Here is a 16,411-nt window from a genome sequence, read left to right as displayed (position 1 = left end):
GATTCTATTTCTATCGTGGTATTACAGAATCTTACGTTTATGCGTTTTTCTGCAAAATAAAATGCGATTCTGCAAGTACAAATTCAACCCACAAATTTGTGTGTGTGTGCGCGCAGGAGAAACCGAGTGATCATGTGTGTGTGAGAGAGTATAATGGGGTATAAGTCTGTGTGAGGGTGTATGTGAGTGAGTGAGTGAGTGAGAGAGAGAGAGAGTGTAGTGGCGTCACCTGTAGTGTGACATGAACCTACAGTCCTGGTTGAGGCCACCTCCATGGATTTTGAACTTGGCTATCAGTCTCTGCTCAGCCACTTTCCTTTTTTGCCTATCCTGAAGTCTACCTTGAAGGATGGTCACCCGAAGGTCCAAGGTTCAACTGGGAGGGAACACTCCTAGCTGGTGATTGTTGTGCAGTGTCCGTTCATTTGTTGCTGTAGCCTCTGCTCGGTCTCACCAATATACCAAGACTCAGGGCATTGTTGCCTGCAACGTATGAGGTAAACAATGCTGGCTGAGTCACATGAGTACCTGCTGCACTCATGGTGGGTGGTGTCCCCATGTGTAATGGTGGTAAGCGTGTCAACACTCTGATACGTCTTTCATCATCTGCCGTGACAGAGTTGTATCGTGTTGTCCTGAAGGCTAGGTGATTTTCTGCGAACAATTATCTGTGTAAAGTTTAGTGGTTGTTTGAAGGCGAGAAGTGGAGTCATGGGGAAGGTCTTGGCGAGGTGCTCATCCTCATCAATAATGTGTTGCAGGCTGCGAAGAATGTGGCGTAGTGTTTTGGCTCCTGAGAAGTACTGGACAACAAAGGGTACCATTTTGGTTGCAGCTCATGTCTGTCTCCTAAAGGAAGTCATTACAGTTTCTTGCTGTGACACATTGGAACTGGCAGTTGATGAGTTGAGCATTGTACCCCGTTCTAATGAGAGCACGTTTGTGTACTTCAAAGTGTCTGTCATGTTCCTCCTCACCTGAACAGATCCTGTTTATGTGAAGGGCTTGTCCAGAGGGAATGGCTGTTTTAATATGTTTCACTAGAGAAGTGTAGCACTGTCAGGTTATCCGTGGGTTTGCGGTGTAGAGAAGTGCTGAGATATCCATCCTTGATAGAGCTGCATGTGTTCAAAAATGAGACAGATACTAAATAGTGTGACGAGTGTGATGGTGGGATGAAACTTGTTAATACCACAGGATCGTTGTTTCAGTGACTCCTCACCTTGGGTCCAGAGGAAGAAATGTCATTCATATATCTAGTGTATATTGTTGGTTGGAGGTCCTGTGCAGAAAAAAAGCCTTGTTCGAAACTGTGCATGAAGCGTTGGCATACTGGGGTGCAAATTTGGTCCCCATGGCTGTTCCATGTGTCTGGATGAAGAACTGGTTGTTAAAGGTGAAAATGTTGTGGTTGAGAATGAAGCGGATGAGTTGTAGGACAGTGCTCAGAGATTGGCAGTTGTTGGTATTGAGTACTGAGGCTGTTACCGTGATGCCATGATCGTGAGGAATGCTGGTGTAGAATACTGACATGTTCACGGATTCAACTCGTCTGTGGATGCTGAGCTTCTGGAAGGATTGGATCAGAAGTCTTGATGAATGCTGTCAGTTCACGGTTGTGCTCTTTGGTCAGATCTTCTGGTAGTTGCCTGTCGTGTTCCTGTTCAGTTGTTTGTACACTTCCTTGCAGAACTGAAAATGTGTTGCTGGAAAAGCGCAGCAGGTCAGGCAGCATCCAAAGAGCAGGGGAATCGACATTTCTGGCATGAGCCCTTCTTCAGGAATGAGGAAAGTGTGTCCAGCAGGTTAAGATAAAAGGTAGGGAGGAGGGACTTGCGGGAGGGGCATTGGAAATGCGATAGGTGGAAGGAGGTCAAGGTGAGGGTGATAGGCCGGAGAGGGGGTGGGGACGGAGATGTCAGGAAGAAGATTGCAGGTTAGGAAGGCGGCGCCGAATTTGAGGGATTTGACTGAGACAAGGTGAGGGGAGGGGAAATGAGGAAACTGGAGAAATCTAGGTTCATCCGTTGTGGTTGGAGGGTTCCTAGGCGAAAGATGAGGTGCTCTTCTTCCAGCCGTCGTGTTGCTATGGTCTGACGATGGAGCCCCAGGACCTGCATGTCCTTGGTGGAGTGGGAGGAGGAGTGGAAGTGTTGAGCCACGGGTGGTTGGGTTGGTTAGTCCGGGTGTAGGTTGGTGGGGTGGTAGGTGAGGACCAGTGGGGTTCTGCCCTGGTGGCGATAGGAGGGGCGGGGCTCAAGGGCGGAGGAGCGGGAAGTGGAGGAGATGCAGTGGAGGGCATCATCGATCACGTCTGGGGGGAAATTGCGGTCTTTGAAGAAGGTGGCCATTTGGGTTTTACTGTATTGGAACTGGTCCTCCTGGGAGCAGATGCGGCGGAGACGAAGAAATTAGGAGTATGGGATGGCGTTTTAAAAAGACATGAGGGGCACCTTTTTATTTTAAGACAGAGAATAGTTCTCATGTGGTATCAATGTCCAGAGGAGGTGGTGGATGCAGGTACAGTTACAGTGTTTAAAAGACATTTGGATAAGTACATAGAGTCATAGAGATGTACAGTATGGAAACAGACCCTTCGGTCCAACCCGTGCCTGCTGACCAGATATCCCAACCCAATCTAGTCCCACCTGCCAGCACCCGGCCAATATCCCTCCAAACCCTTCCTATTCATATACCCATCCAAATGCCTCTTAAATGTTGCAATTGTAATAGGAAAGGTTCAGAGAGTCTGGACCAAACACTGGCAGGTGGGACTAGTTTAGTTTCAGAACACAGTCAGCATGGACTAGTTGGACTTAATGGTCTGTTTCTGTCCTGTATGACCCTGTAACTGTTCTATACTGGTCTTAAAACCAGTTTCTCACCTTCCCCAATACCCATCCACTTTGTTCTTCAAAGTCAAATGAACTCAGCGTTGAATACATTCAGTGACTGATCTAACTGCAGGAAGACATCGCCACTTGTGAACCCAACTTCTCTTGCTAATATATCACTGGCCTTGCTGATTGCTTGCTGCTCCTGTCTGACAACAGACAGTGACTGGTGTAGAAGGACGCTGAGGCCCCTCTGTCCATCCACACATCATTCCTGATGAAGGGCTCGTGCCCAAAACATTGACTCTCCTCCTCCTCAGTTGCTGACTGACCTCCTGTGCTTTTCCAGCGCCACACTTTTCAACTCTGATCTCCATCATCTCACTTTCGCCACATCTCAACAAATCACCATTTAAACAATGCGCCTCTTCTCTGCGTTTTTTAATATCAAAAGCTTTAGATTGTGTCAATTCATTTGCCATGTGTTTGCAAATTGAGACACAGACCTGGATCAACTTTTCCAGAGTCTGTCCCCTCCCCCACGCCTCAATTCACTCTTTCCTTTCAGTTGCTGCATGTAAACAATTGAACCCCAGAATGAAACAAAAAATGGAAAAATTGGTCATAAACAGACTGTTGTACTTACAAAAGTTAGACAGAGGAAGGAAGTTACAGTCTGGGGTAAAGTTCACAGAGGAAGGAGCAGCAGCAGCTTCAGAGCTCACGGTCCAATCGCCACATTTCGACAATGGCCGGCTCTGATTGGCAGGAGGACCAGTCTCTTTCCGGTCCTCCAAGGTTCTTCATTGGTGAATGGAAAGGAGCTGACGCACAGTTTCTGCGGGCACCAAGGAATGTGCGCAGTGCTTTGCTGACACCGCAGAGCATGCTCAGTATGCAGGAAGTTGTTACAGATTTTAAAGTTAAAAATCACAAAACACCTGGTTAGAGTCCAACAGACTGATTTGGAAGCACTAGCTTTCAGAGCGCTGCTCCTTCACCGGGTGATTGTGGAGTGTAAGATCGTAAGACACAGAATTTATGATCTTATACTCCACCACCGCCTGATGAAGGAGCGGCGCTCCGAAAGCTAGTGCTTCCAAACAAGCCGATTGGACTGTAACCTGCTGTTGTGTGATTTTTAACTTGGTACACCCCAGTCCATCACGGGCACCTCCACATCATGACAAATTTTAAGTGTCCAACTGCGAATACGAGAGAAAAATACCAAAGCAATTTTTTGTCGAAATGTTTTTCCCCTGTGCCTTGACATGTTATTCCTTTTGCATTTTGTCTGGCTGCTCAATGTTTCTGTCCTTTCCCCAGGGTAGAGGTATTCCAAAACTACAGGGTATAGGTTTAGGGTGAGGGGAAAAGATTTTAAAAGATTTAAAAGACTAAGAATATAACATACATCCCTTACAGTGCGAAGGTGAGGACTGCAGATGCTGGAGATTAGGGTCGAGACTGTGTGCTGGAAAAGCACAGCAGGTCAGGCAGCATCTGAGGAGCAGGATATTCGATGTTTTGGGCAAAAACTTCATCAGAAAATAGCCATGGGGAACTGGCTTAATCGAGTGGGTCTGGGTGGGATGCTGTTGGGAAGGTCGATGTGATGGCCTGCAGGGATGATATGCCTTAGCCATGCTTATATTGAAAAAGGATTGCCTTAAATCTGCTATGGGACGAGTGGATTCCAGTTCGTGGGACACTGACACCAGTCCTGGGAAAGGTGGGATTTGTGCTGTCTCTCGCTTCACATTCTGCCCCTTGTCCATTTTCTCCCCAACCACTGCCCCCTGCCCTTTCTCCCCGTTTCACACTGCACCCCGATTCTCTCCCCAACCCTCTGAACCCCGGTCATTCTCTACTCCCCAACCTCTGCCCCTCTCCATTTCTCTCCCTTCTCCACCACCACCAGTGCCCCCGCCCGTCCTTTCTCGTGCCTCAGCCCTCTTTGATCTAGTGGCCGAGCAGAGGCTGATAGCCAAGTTTAGAACACATGAGGATGGCCTCAGCCGAGACTCTGGGTTCATGTCACACTACAGGAGACCCACCTACACAATACACTCACACACGCAAGCACACTCTCTTACATACTCACACGCTCATGCAGACCCTCTCTGATAGACCTGCTCTCTCTCAGATACACAGTAATACATCCCCACACTCAAACTCACGCACACACCATCTCACATGCTTATATTCCATCACACACACACACACACACACACACACACACACACACATCATATCCAGCATGCACACGCAAACTCACCCACTCTCTCTCATGCATGCACTCACATATAGAAGTCTTTGGGGTGAATCTGCGTTTGCAGGATTACATATTTGGAAATAGAACCAGTCTCACTCAAGATAAGAATGCAGACAGACCCTACCCTCACAGCTTTCATGCATTGTCTGACCTGAGGTGTCACCACCTTTTATTGAACCTTAGGTTACCTGGAGAATGTGACTTTTAAAAAGTTCTGGGATTTACAGATGAATGAATCGAAATCTACAACCCGTTTTAAAAGATGAAAGACTCAACAGCAATCTAGGTTTCTTCAATATATCATTTATGTTGCATAACACTATAATCTTTTATTCTATATTCTGTGTCTTATGATCCTCCTCCACAGAACCACAGGTCCAAGGAGATCTGTCCCAACTTTCCAATCTACCTTCATTGTTGACACTCAGGCACGGCACCATTCACGTCAACCTGTTCATACCCTGAGACCAACGAGCTACATGCCATGGGCGCAGCCAGCTCCAGAAGCAGCTGAGACTTGCTCAGTATGAAATACATTGTACATTGCTCCCAGAATTTCAAGCAGCAACGAGTTTCAAGAACATCTGCTTTTCAATCTGTCTCCCTGTTCCCAGGACACTGCTGTTTGTCCCGTCCCCAGGGACCGGGCTCTCTCCACTAGCGGATAATTGATCCATTTTGTTTCTACTTACAAGCTGTGCTGGTGGAAGGCAGAGCCCATTCGCTCTTCTGCTCCCTCTCACTATCACAGGGGGTAGGAGACGTCATTGACACGAATGCATCAAATGACAACTTTGAACTTGTTCCAAAGGTCTGTTATGGGAGAAATGGAAAGGTGATGTGCTATCGGGACAGACAGAAATGGACACCGGAGAGTCTTCCCTCAGGTAAATTGATACGAGTGCCTTCTTGCGCAGCCTGTTTGGTGTTCAGAATTTGCCTTGACACAGCAATCCTGCAGAAAGTATTTTGTTACACGGGCGTCTGTTACTTTACCGCAGGAAATGGACAAAAACAGCAAGTCATGTGTTTCAACTTCACCAGTTCATTACCACCTGAGGGAAGAGGTTTCACATGAGGTCAGAACACACCGACAGAAGAGCACGAAACAACTCAGAGCTCCACAAGGGAGCCAGCGCAACAGTGGAAATCTGACCCGAACCACTCTCTGCACGAAAACGTCCTTTATAATGTCATTTTATCTTCCTTTTTCTCGGTCCCACATGACTTGGAAAACTTCGGTTCTCTGAGGAAAGCTGACCCAATTTTGCAAACTACCTTCATTGCTGACATTCCTCAAACACCGCACAGCTCACGTCAACCTGTTCAACACTATCTCCAACCATTTCACTTCCGTGTTTTCAGCCTCGTTCGTACTCCAGACAGCCCAACCTCGTTTCATCAAGGTGCTTTTTGAGAGCCCCAAGTGTCCCAGATGAAGAGAATCCGAGTGAAACCTTCACTCACTGAGAGTCATCCCCACGACCCTGAGCTGAGGGCCTGCAGGCAATCCAACACGGAAGGAAAGGTTAAAACTCGTCTCTGACACCCGAGCGGCCAGTGACAAGCATTACCCTCCTCACCATAGGATACAGAGAACAGGAGAAGACCACGCAGATCTCCACAAGTGTATCAACTCGACTGTGCACATTGGATCAGTATATCACTGTGAAATATTTATGCCCCAAGCTTTTTTCGGAAGCAGATGAGAAGGCGAGGTGCAGAACAGAGCGCTTTTATACGGGAAAGCTGCTAAAGACGACATTGAGTGAATAGGAGAGAATGGGTTATGGTCCCAACACACACCCGTTGTGCCAGGGGTTACACTTCGGGTCCACTCTTCCTTCACTCGCAACACCTCACACCCACCTCCCATTGTGCCAAGTCACTTTCGCCTGCAACCGCCGAATGTGTAACACCTGCCCATTTACCTGCCCCCTCCAGAATATCCAAGGGCTCAAACATACCTGCCAGGTGAAGCAGCACTTTTGCCACAACCTAGTCCACTGCATTCACTGCTCGCAGTGTCGTTTCCCCAATGTAGCATGAAGCATAAACTAGGTGACTGCTTCGCAGAACATCCCGGTTCTGCCCGGAGGAAAAAGGCCCTGACCTGGCGGTTGTCTGCCACTTTAACACATCACCCTGTTCCCTGGCCAACATCTCTGTCTCAGGCTTGCAGCAGTGTTGTAGCTCCAGATGAAAGAACAACACCTCATTTTCCACTTGGAGACCTTACAGCCCTCCGGTCTTCAATATCGAGTTCCAGAACTTTAGGGCTTGAACTCCCCCATGTCCTTGACCCCTACCACACAAACGACTCCTTGTTATCACCTCGTCTGCTATGACACACTACGTATTGTTAGCCACTAACAGTCTCCATGAGCAGCTATTCGCCCTCTCACGCGGATCGTTATTCACTCCTACGTCCTTCCTATTGTTCTCTCCCTGTGCTGGCGGCAAACACAGCAATGTACATTGGAGACTCTGAGCCAGCTGAAACTTGCTCAGTGTGAAGTACATTCCACATTGCTCCAAGAATTGCAAGCAGCAAAGCGTTTCCAGAAAATCTGCTTGCCATTCTGTCCCCGGGGCGCTGATGTTTGTCTCATCCCCAGGAACTGGACTATCTCCACTGGTAGATAATTAAACCAGTTTATTTCTACTTGCACGTTGTTCTGGGAGGAGGGGGGGGGGCGGATTTAGGGTTGGTGGAGGGTAGAGTCCATTCGCTCTTCTGCTCTCTCTCTCTCTCTCTTTCTCCCTCTCTCCCTGAAACCCTTGGGGTGAGAGGTGTCAGTTATACTAACGCGGGGAACATGAACAACTTTGATTGTGAACTTTCTCCAAAGGTCTGTTATCGGAGAGATAGAAAGATGCTGTGCTGGCAGGACAGAAAGAAATGGACACCGAGGACTCTTCGCCCAGGTAAATTCACATTGTTGTGCATCCTTGTTGGTGTTCAGAAATCGTCTTCACGCAGCAATCTTACGGAAAGTCTATTGCAAAGTGGGCATCGCTTTCTTTGTTGCTACCGCGCAGCAGTTAACATCTGAGCCCCAAGTGTCCCAGATGAAGAGAATCGGAGTGAAACCTTCACTCACTGAGAGTCCTCCCCACGGCCCTGAGCTGAGGGACTGCAGGCAGTCCAACACGGAAGGGACAGTTAAAAATGAACCAGTTTTGCTCCCTCAGCCTCTCTGTCCCAGAGACAGGCAGTGGGACGGCATAAACACGTAGCACCATTCTCGAGTAGACACAAGGCGTTCAGCCCATCGAGTCCACGGCGACTGCCTGTCTCTCTCTCTCTGAGGTTACTCACAATCGGTGGAATCCGTCCGAATCGTTGGGGAACTGTGTCTGAGTCGTGATGAGGTATTTGACATGCTTGTCATTCACGTCTGAACCAGGGTGGCGAATCACTGCAGGGAATGGACGAAAACGCAAGGCATTTGTTTCAACCTGACCAGCTGATTGGCATCGCAGAGAACTGGTTTTGCGATTCAGTTCAGAGAAAACCGCTGAAGAACAGAATGCCACTGAGACTTCTAAAACCATGCCCCTTGAATGGAGTGGAGTTGGCGAGTGCACGGATATGTTACATGCCATTCAGAAGAGAGCGCCGATCCAAAGGAAAGCAGCTCGAGGTAGCATTGAACAATAGTAGAGGACGGTTTCGATCCAACGATCACGCTCCCGCTGCGCCACTCTGCTTGTGTGAACGCTGCCCACAGAGCACTTCAGGTTTTCATCTGGCACGCGGCATGCACGTTCGAGACTGATGTCAAAGACCTCCGCTGCTGTCGTGTAAAATGCTGTTTCGCAGACGTATGGAGGCTGTGTAAATAGAAACGTTTTTACTAAATTCCCACATTCTGTTGGTCGAACTGTGATTTCACACTGAATCACAACATGTGTCGCAGCGCAGACGGAGGCCATGTGGCCCACCTTCGCTCTGCTGGTTCTACACTTAAGTCAATGTGTGTCTCTATTCGTTTCATTCTCTCGCCTTCCCAGCGGAAATCTGCACATCTGACAAGAAACAGAGCCATCACTAACAGTTTGCTTTTGAACTGGAGAAGGTTTCTCGTGAAATTAGCTTGAGGCTCGAGGTATGCAAGGTCAACATAACTTAGGTAAAACACGCAAACACTTGCCTCTTTAGCAGACAGTGAAAGGATTACAAGACGCAAATTAAACATTTTCGACAAGTGATACAGGGGACTGGGAAGATAAGTATTATAAACTGTGAACACCAATGTTCTGGAGCACAATACTTACATTCAAAGACCGAAAACATCCAGGTCCTGATTAATCAGATTGCATTGTGGTACTTTTCTGCAAAACTTCCACTTGTAATGTCCTACAAAAGAGTGACAAAACCCATCCCTGTCAGCCCAGGATAGAAAATCCGAAGGGATGAACGTTTGCTTATTTTCTGAAGACTCACAAAGCCAAGACTGGGTTTTGGTGATTGTTTCCTTTCCACTCCCAGGAGCCGCAGTGGTTGGGGCGGTGGGTTGGGAAAAGTAAAACGTGCCCGTCAGCAGCGTGTGGGGTTATTTCAGCTTCCTCTCATCTGACAACGCTGTGACTTGACTCCGATGTTCTCAGAGATATTTATTGACGCGAGACAATGAGAAGATTCTCATTCCCGCAGATCGGGAATTCAAACCGTTTGCCGGCTTCAGGACAATGAGAAAGATTAATTGGGGTGTGTGAAGAAGCTGTGAGCTGCATTTCAAACAGTTAGGTGGACTCAGATGCGTCATCCATTGCGCCCCGGCCCTTTGCGTATCTTACGCCACCATGCTGCAGAGTTCTGACGTTAACACGGACATGCGCAGCAATGGGAACAGTCACAAGGTCAACAACCAAAGATAATCAGCGTCACTGATTCCCTTCCACAGTCACAACTTTGTGAAGCAGTATCTTTCACTGGCAAAGGAAACACCCGTGTCCTCAGGTGCCTGCTTCATTTCGATCACGATTTCCAGCCCCTCACTGTTCTAGTCTCATTTCCAAACACTTGGCTCATAGCCTCAAAAGAAGCTCTGCATGTATCTGCTTGTTCCACCCGAACAGGCAGTGGGTTACAGTTTCCCACCACTCCCAATGTGAGTGAAATATTTTTCCCCCTCCACTGATTTGAATCTTAAAGAAGAAGCCGGGGAGCAAGCTCCCTTTCTTTTCGACGACATTTCACATTTTGTAGTCGGCAGGGTTCACACCTGCGTGGGGAAAGCGCAATGGATTTCAAGTCCATCGCATTAACCACTCGGCCCACGAATACAGAACCACACTGACAGCTTCACTTCCCAGGTCTGTCTGCCTGTGGAGCAGAGAAAGAGTGAATTATCGCAGAGTTTGTTTGAATCCAATCATTTCACAGTGATTCGAAAGGGTTAAATATCTGCACACGGCGAGTCTAGGTGTTTCATCGCAAAAGATGAAATGAACTTTCAGTCAAAAACAAAACACGAGACTGCAGGAGGAACTGAGAAGGTCAGGCAACATCGGTGGAATGAGAATCAGAGACAACGTTTCAGAATTCCGTTTTCTCCGACAGGTACTGTCGAGTTTCTCTTTTTGTCTCGGCTTCTCAGCATCCGCATTCCCTCACGTCAGACATTAATTCAATCCAGAAACCCCTTTGGGGAAAGGATTTCTGCTTGGGGAACATTTTCCTGACCCCATTAAAAGCGGACGGTCTCAAAGCCAAGAACGGGCAGCAAGCACACCGCCCCTGGGTGGGCTCGAACCACCAACCTTTCGGTTAACAGCCGAACGCGCTAACCAATTGCGCCACAGAGGCAGGTGCGAGCGTGGGCTGCACCATCGCTTAGGGGAGGCTGTTAGTGAGTTCATAATTCAGCCGGCCCCGCCGAGAATTACAATTGTCGTCTATCAGTTTTACTTTTACATAATAAAGCCTGGGACATTCATTGTGGAGACACCGGGGACAGTCTGCAGACACATCCATGTCACGAGGATCTAGCTTTGTGCTCCGGGGCCGTCGCCCTTCCAGCCTTTCAGTGTTTTGCCTGTTCCCGAGTTCTCTCATTGGCTCGGAGGAGAGAAGGGGTTTGAATTCCTGATGTGCAGGAACGACAATTCTTTCAATGTCTCAGATCAGTTCATACCCCGAGAACATCAGAGTCAATCTCCCGGCCTCTACAACAAGAGGACGTTGTCTGGACTGTCTCTGGACAATCGTTAGGATGAATGTAGATTGGTAAATGTATTTGGTGACAGTTCTGTTCTAGCCCTGTGAGCGAAACGTGGATCTGAAGGAATAAAAGGGTCATTAACAACATCGATCTGAAATTGGATACGTGACAAGAAACAGAGCCATCACTAACAGTTTGCTTTTGAACTGGAGAAGGTTTCTCGTGAAATTAGCTTGAGGCTCGAGGTATGCAAGGTCAACATAACTTAGGTAAAACACGCAAACACTTGCCTCTTTAGCAGACAGTGAAAGGATTACAAGACGCAAATTAAACATTTTCGACAAGTGATACAGGGGACTGGGAAGATAAGTATTATAAACTGTGAACACCAATGTTCTGGAGCACAATACTTACATTCAAAGACCGAAAACATCCAGGTCCTGATTAATCAGATTGCATTGTGGTACTTTTCTGCAAAACTTCCACTTGTAATGTCCTACAAAAGAGTGACAAAACCCATCCCTGTCAGCCCAGGATAGAAAATCCGAAGGGATGAACGTTTGCTTATTTTCTGAAGACTCACAAAGCCAAGACTGGGTTTTGGTGATTGTTTCCTTTCCACTCCCAGGAGCCGCAGTGGTTGGGGCGGTGGGTTGGGAAAAGTAAAACGTGCCCGTCAGCAGCGTGTGGGGTTATTTCAGCTTCCTCTCATCTGACAACGCTGTGACTTGACTCCGATGTTCTCAGAGATATTTATTGACGCGAGACAATGAGAAGATTCTCATTCCCGCAGATCGGGAATTCAAACCGTTTGCCGGCTTCAGGACAATGAGAAAGATTAATTGGGGTGTGTGAAGAAGCTGTGAGCTGCATTTCAAACAGTTAGGTGGACTCAGATGCGTCATCCATTGCGCCCCGGCCCTTTGCGTATCTTACGCCACCATGCTGCAGAGTTCTGACGTTAACACGGACATGCGCAGCAATGGGAACAGTCACAAGGTCAACAACCAAAGATAATCAGCGTCACTGATTCCCTTCCACAGTCACAACTTTGTGAAGCAGTATCTTTCACTGGCAAAGGAAACACCCTTGTCCTCAGGTGCCTGCTTCATTTCGATCACGATTTCCAGCCCCTCACTGTTCTAGTCTCATTTCCAAACACTTGGCTCATAGCCTCAAAAGAAGCTCTGCGTGTATCTGCTTGTTCCACCCGAACAGGCAGTGGGTTACAGTTTCCCACCACTCCCAATGTGAGTGAAATATTTTTCCCCCTCCACTGATTTGAATCTTAAAGAAGAAGCCGGGGAGCAAGCTCCCTTTCTTTTCGGCGACATTTCTCATTTTGTAGTCGGCAGGGTTCACACCTGCGTGGGGAAAGCGCAATGGATTTCAAGTCCATCGCATTAACCACTCGGCCCACGAATACAGAACCACACTGACAGCTTCACTTCCCAGGTCTGTCTGCCTGTGGAGCAGAGAAAGAGTGAATTATCGCAGAGTTTGTTTGAATCCAATCATTTCACAGTGATTCGAAAGGGTTAAATATCTGCACACGGCGAGTCTAGGTGTTTCATCGCAAAAGATGAAATGAACTTTCAGTCAAAAACAAAACACGAGACTGCAGGAGGAACTGAGAAGGTCAGGCAACATCGGTGGAATGAGAATCAGAGACAACGTTTCAGAATTCCGTTTTCTCCGACAGGTACTGTCGAGTTTCTCTTTTTGTCTCGGCTTCTCAGCATCCGCATTCCCTCACGTCAGACATTAATTCAATCCAGAAACCCCTTTGGGGAAAGGATTTTTGTTTGGGGAACATTTTCCTGACCCCATTAAAAGCCGACGGTTTCAAAGCCAAGAACGGGCAGCAAACACACCGCCCCTGGGTGGGCTCTAACCACCAACCTTTCGGTTAACAGCCGAACGCGCTAACCAATTGCACCACAGAGGCAGGTGCGAGTGTGGGCTGCACCATCGCTTAGGGGAGGCTGTTAGTGAGTTCATAATTCAGCCGGCCCCGCCGAGAATTACAATTGTCGTCTATCAGTTTTACTTTTACATAATAAAGCCTGGGACATTCATTGTGGAGACACCGGGGACAGTCTGCAGACACATCCATGTCACGAGGAACTAGCTTTGTGCTCCGGGGCCGTCGCCCTTCCAGCCTTTCAGTGTTTTGCCTGTTCCCGAGTTCTCTCATTGGCTCGGAGGAGAGAAGGGGTTTGAATTCCTGATGTGCAGGAACGACAATTCTTTCAATGTCTCAGATCAGTTCATACCCCGAGAACATCAGAGTCAATCTCCCGGCCTCTACAACAAGAGGACGTTGTCTGGACTGTCTCTGGACAATCGTTAGGATGAATGTAGATTGGTAAATGTATTTGGTGACAGTTCTGTTCTAGCCCTGTGAGCGAAACGTGGATCTGAAGGAATAAAAGGGTCATTAACAACATCGATCTGAAATTGGATACGTGACAAGAAACAGAGCCATCACTAACAGTTTGCTTTTGAACTGGAGAAGGTTTCTCGTGAAATTAGCTTGAGGCTCGAGGTATGCAAGGTCAACATAACTTAGGTAAAACACGCAAACACTTGCCTCTTTAGCAGACAGTGAAAGGATTACAAGACGCAAATTAAACATTTTCGACAAGTGATACAGGGGACTGGGAAGATAAGTATTATAAACTGTGAACACCAATGTTCTGGAGCACAATACTTACATTCAAAGACCGAAAACATCCAGGTCCTGATTAATCAGATTGCATTGTGGTACTTTTCTGCAAAACTTCCACTTGTAATGTCCTACAAAAGAGTGACAAAACCCATCCCTGTCAGCCCAGGATAGAAAATCCGAAGGGATGAACGTTTGCTTATTTTCTGAAGACTCACAAAGCCAAGACTGGGTTTTGGTGATTGTTTCCTTTCCACTCCCAGGAACCGCAGTGGTTGGGGCGGTGGGTTGGGAAACGTAAAACGTGCCCGTCAGCAGCGTGTGGGGTTATTTCAGCTTCCTCTCATCTGACAACGCTGTGACTTGACTCCGATGTTCTCAGAGATATTTATTGACGCGAGACAATGAGAAGATTCTCATTCCCGCAGATCGGGAATTCAAACCGTTTGCCGGCTTCAGGACAATGAGAAAGATTAATTGGGGTGTGTGAAGAAGCTGTGAGCTGCATTTCAAACAGTTAGGTGGACTCAGATGCGTCATCCATTGCGCCCCGGCCCTTTGCGTATCTTACGCCACCATGCTGCAGAGTTCTGACGTTAACACGGACATGCGCAGCAATGGGAACAGTCACAAGGTCAACAACCAAAGATAATCAGCGTCACTGCTTCCCTTCCACAGTCACAACTTTGTGAAGCAGTATCTTTCACTGGCAAAGGAAACACCCTTGTCCTCAGGTGCCTGCTTCATTTCGATCACGATTTCCAGCCCCTCACTGTTCTAGTCTCATTTTCAAACACTTGGCTCATAGCCTCAAAAGAAGCTCTGCGTGTATCTGCTTGTTCCACTCGAACAGGCAGTGGGTTACAGTTTCCCACCACTCCCAATGTGAGTGAAATATTTTTCCCCCTCCACTGATTTGAATCTTAAAGAAGAAGCCGGGGAGCAAGCTCCCTTTCTTTTCGGCGACATTTCTCATTTTGTAGTCGGCGGGGTTCACACCTGCGTGGGGAAAGCGCAATGGATTTCAAGTCCATCGCATTAACCACTCCGCCCACGAATACAGAACCACACTGACAGCTTCACCTCCCAGGTCTGTCTGCCTGTGGAGCAGAGAAAGAGTGAATTATCGCAGAGTTTGTTTGAATCCAATCATTTCACAGTGATTCGAAAGGGTTAAATATCTGCACACGGCGAGTCTAGGTGTTTCATCGCAAAAGATGAAATGAACTTTCAGTCAAAAACAAAACGCGAGACTGCAGGAGGAACTGAGAAGGTCAGGCAACATCGGTGGAATGAGAATCAGAGACAGCGTTTCAGAATTCCGTTTTCTCCGACAGGGACTGTCGAGTTTCTCTTTTTGTCTCGGCTTCTCAGCATCCGCATTCCCTCACGTCAGACATTAATTCAATCCAGAAACCCCTTTGGGGAAAGGATTTCTGTTTGGGGAACATTTTCCTGACCCCATTAAAAGCAGACGGTTTCAAAGCCAAGAACGGGCAGCAAACACACCGCCCCTGGGTGGGCTCGAACCACCAACCTTTCGGTTAACGGCCGAACGCGCTAACCAATTGCGCCACAGAGGCAGGTGCGAGTGTGGGCTGCATCATCGCTTAGGGGAGGCTGTTAGTGAGTTCATAATTCAGCCGGCCCCGCCGAGAATTACAATTGTCGTCTATCAGTTTTACTTTTACATAATAAAGCCTGGGACATTCATTGTGGAGACACCGGGGACAGTCTGCAGACACATCCATGTCACGAGGAACTAGCTTTGTGCTCCGGGGCCGTCGCCCTTCCAGCCTTTCAGTGTTTTGCCTGTTCCCGAGTTCTCTCATTGGCTCGGAGGAGAGAAGGGGTTTGAATTCCTGATGTGCAGGAACGACAATTCTTTCAATGTCTCAGATCAGTTCATACCCCGAGAACATCAGAGTCAATCTCCCGGCCTCTACAACAAGAGGACGTTGTCTGGACTGTCTCTGGACAATCGTTAGGATGAATGTAGATTGGTAAATGTATTTGGTGACAGTTCTGTTCTAGCCCTGTGAGCGAAACGTGGATCTGAAGGAATAAAAGGGTCATTAACAACATCGATCTGAAATTGGATACGTGACAAGAAACAGAGCCATCACTAACAGTTTGCTTTTGAACTGGAGAAGGTTTCTCGTGAAATTAGCTTGAGGCTCGAGGTATGCAAGGTCAACATAACTTAGGTAAAACACGCAAACACTTGCCTCTTTAGCAGACAGTGAAAGGATTACAAGACGCAAATTAAACATTTTCGACAAGTGATACAGGGGACTGGGAAGATAAGTATTATAAACTGTGAACACCAATGTTCTGGAGCACAATACTTACATTCAAAGACCGAAAACATCCAGGTCCTGATTAATCAGATTGCATTGTGGTACTTTTCTGCAAAACTTCCACTTGTAATGTCCTACAAAAGAGTGACAAAACCCATCCCTGT

General features: G+C 47.6%; 3 non-coding genes across 3 annotated transcripts; all 3 read right to left on the bottom strand.

Annotated features, from left to right (window-relative positions):
• Positions 1 to 10,850: 10,850 nt before the first annotated feature.
• Positions 10,851 to 10,924, bottom strand: trnan-guu (transfer RNA asparagine (anticodon GUU)). Its single transcript has one exon. It is a non-coding gene; the product is annotated as a tRNA-Asn (tRNA).
• Positions 10,925 to 13,153: 2,229 nt separating this feature from the next.
• trnan-guu (transfer RNA asparagine (anticodon GUU)) lies at positions 13,154 to 13,227 on the bottom strand. Its single transcript has one exon. It is a non-coding gene; the product is annotated as a tRNA-Asn (tRNA).
• Positions 13,228 to 15,456: 2,229 nt separating this feature from the next.
• Positions 15,457 to 15,530, bottom strand: trnan-guu (transfer RNA asparagine (anticodon GUU)). The gene has a single exon. It is a non-coding gene; the product is annotated as a tRNA-Asn (tRNA).
• Between the last annotated feature and the right edge of the window lie 881 nt (positions 15,531 to 16,411).

The sequence above is a fragment of the Hemiscyllium ocellatum genome (genome assembly GCF_020745735.1).
Source record: "Hemiscyllium ocellatum isolate sHemOce1 chromosome 27 unlocalized genomic scaffold, sHemOce1.pat.X.cur. SUPER_27_unloc_9, whole genome shotgun sequence".
NCBI classification, from domain to species: Eukaryota; Metazoa; Chordata; class Chondrichthyes; order Orectolobiformes; family Hemiscylliidae; genus Hemiscyllium; species Hemiscyllium ocellatum.
This window is presented reverse-complemented; position numbering and strand designations above follow the sequence as displayed.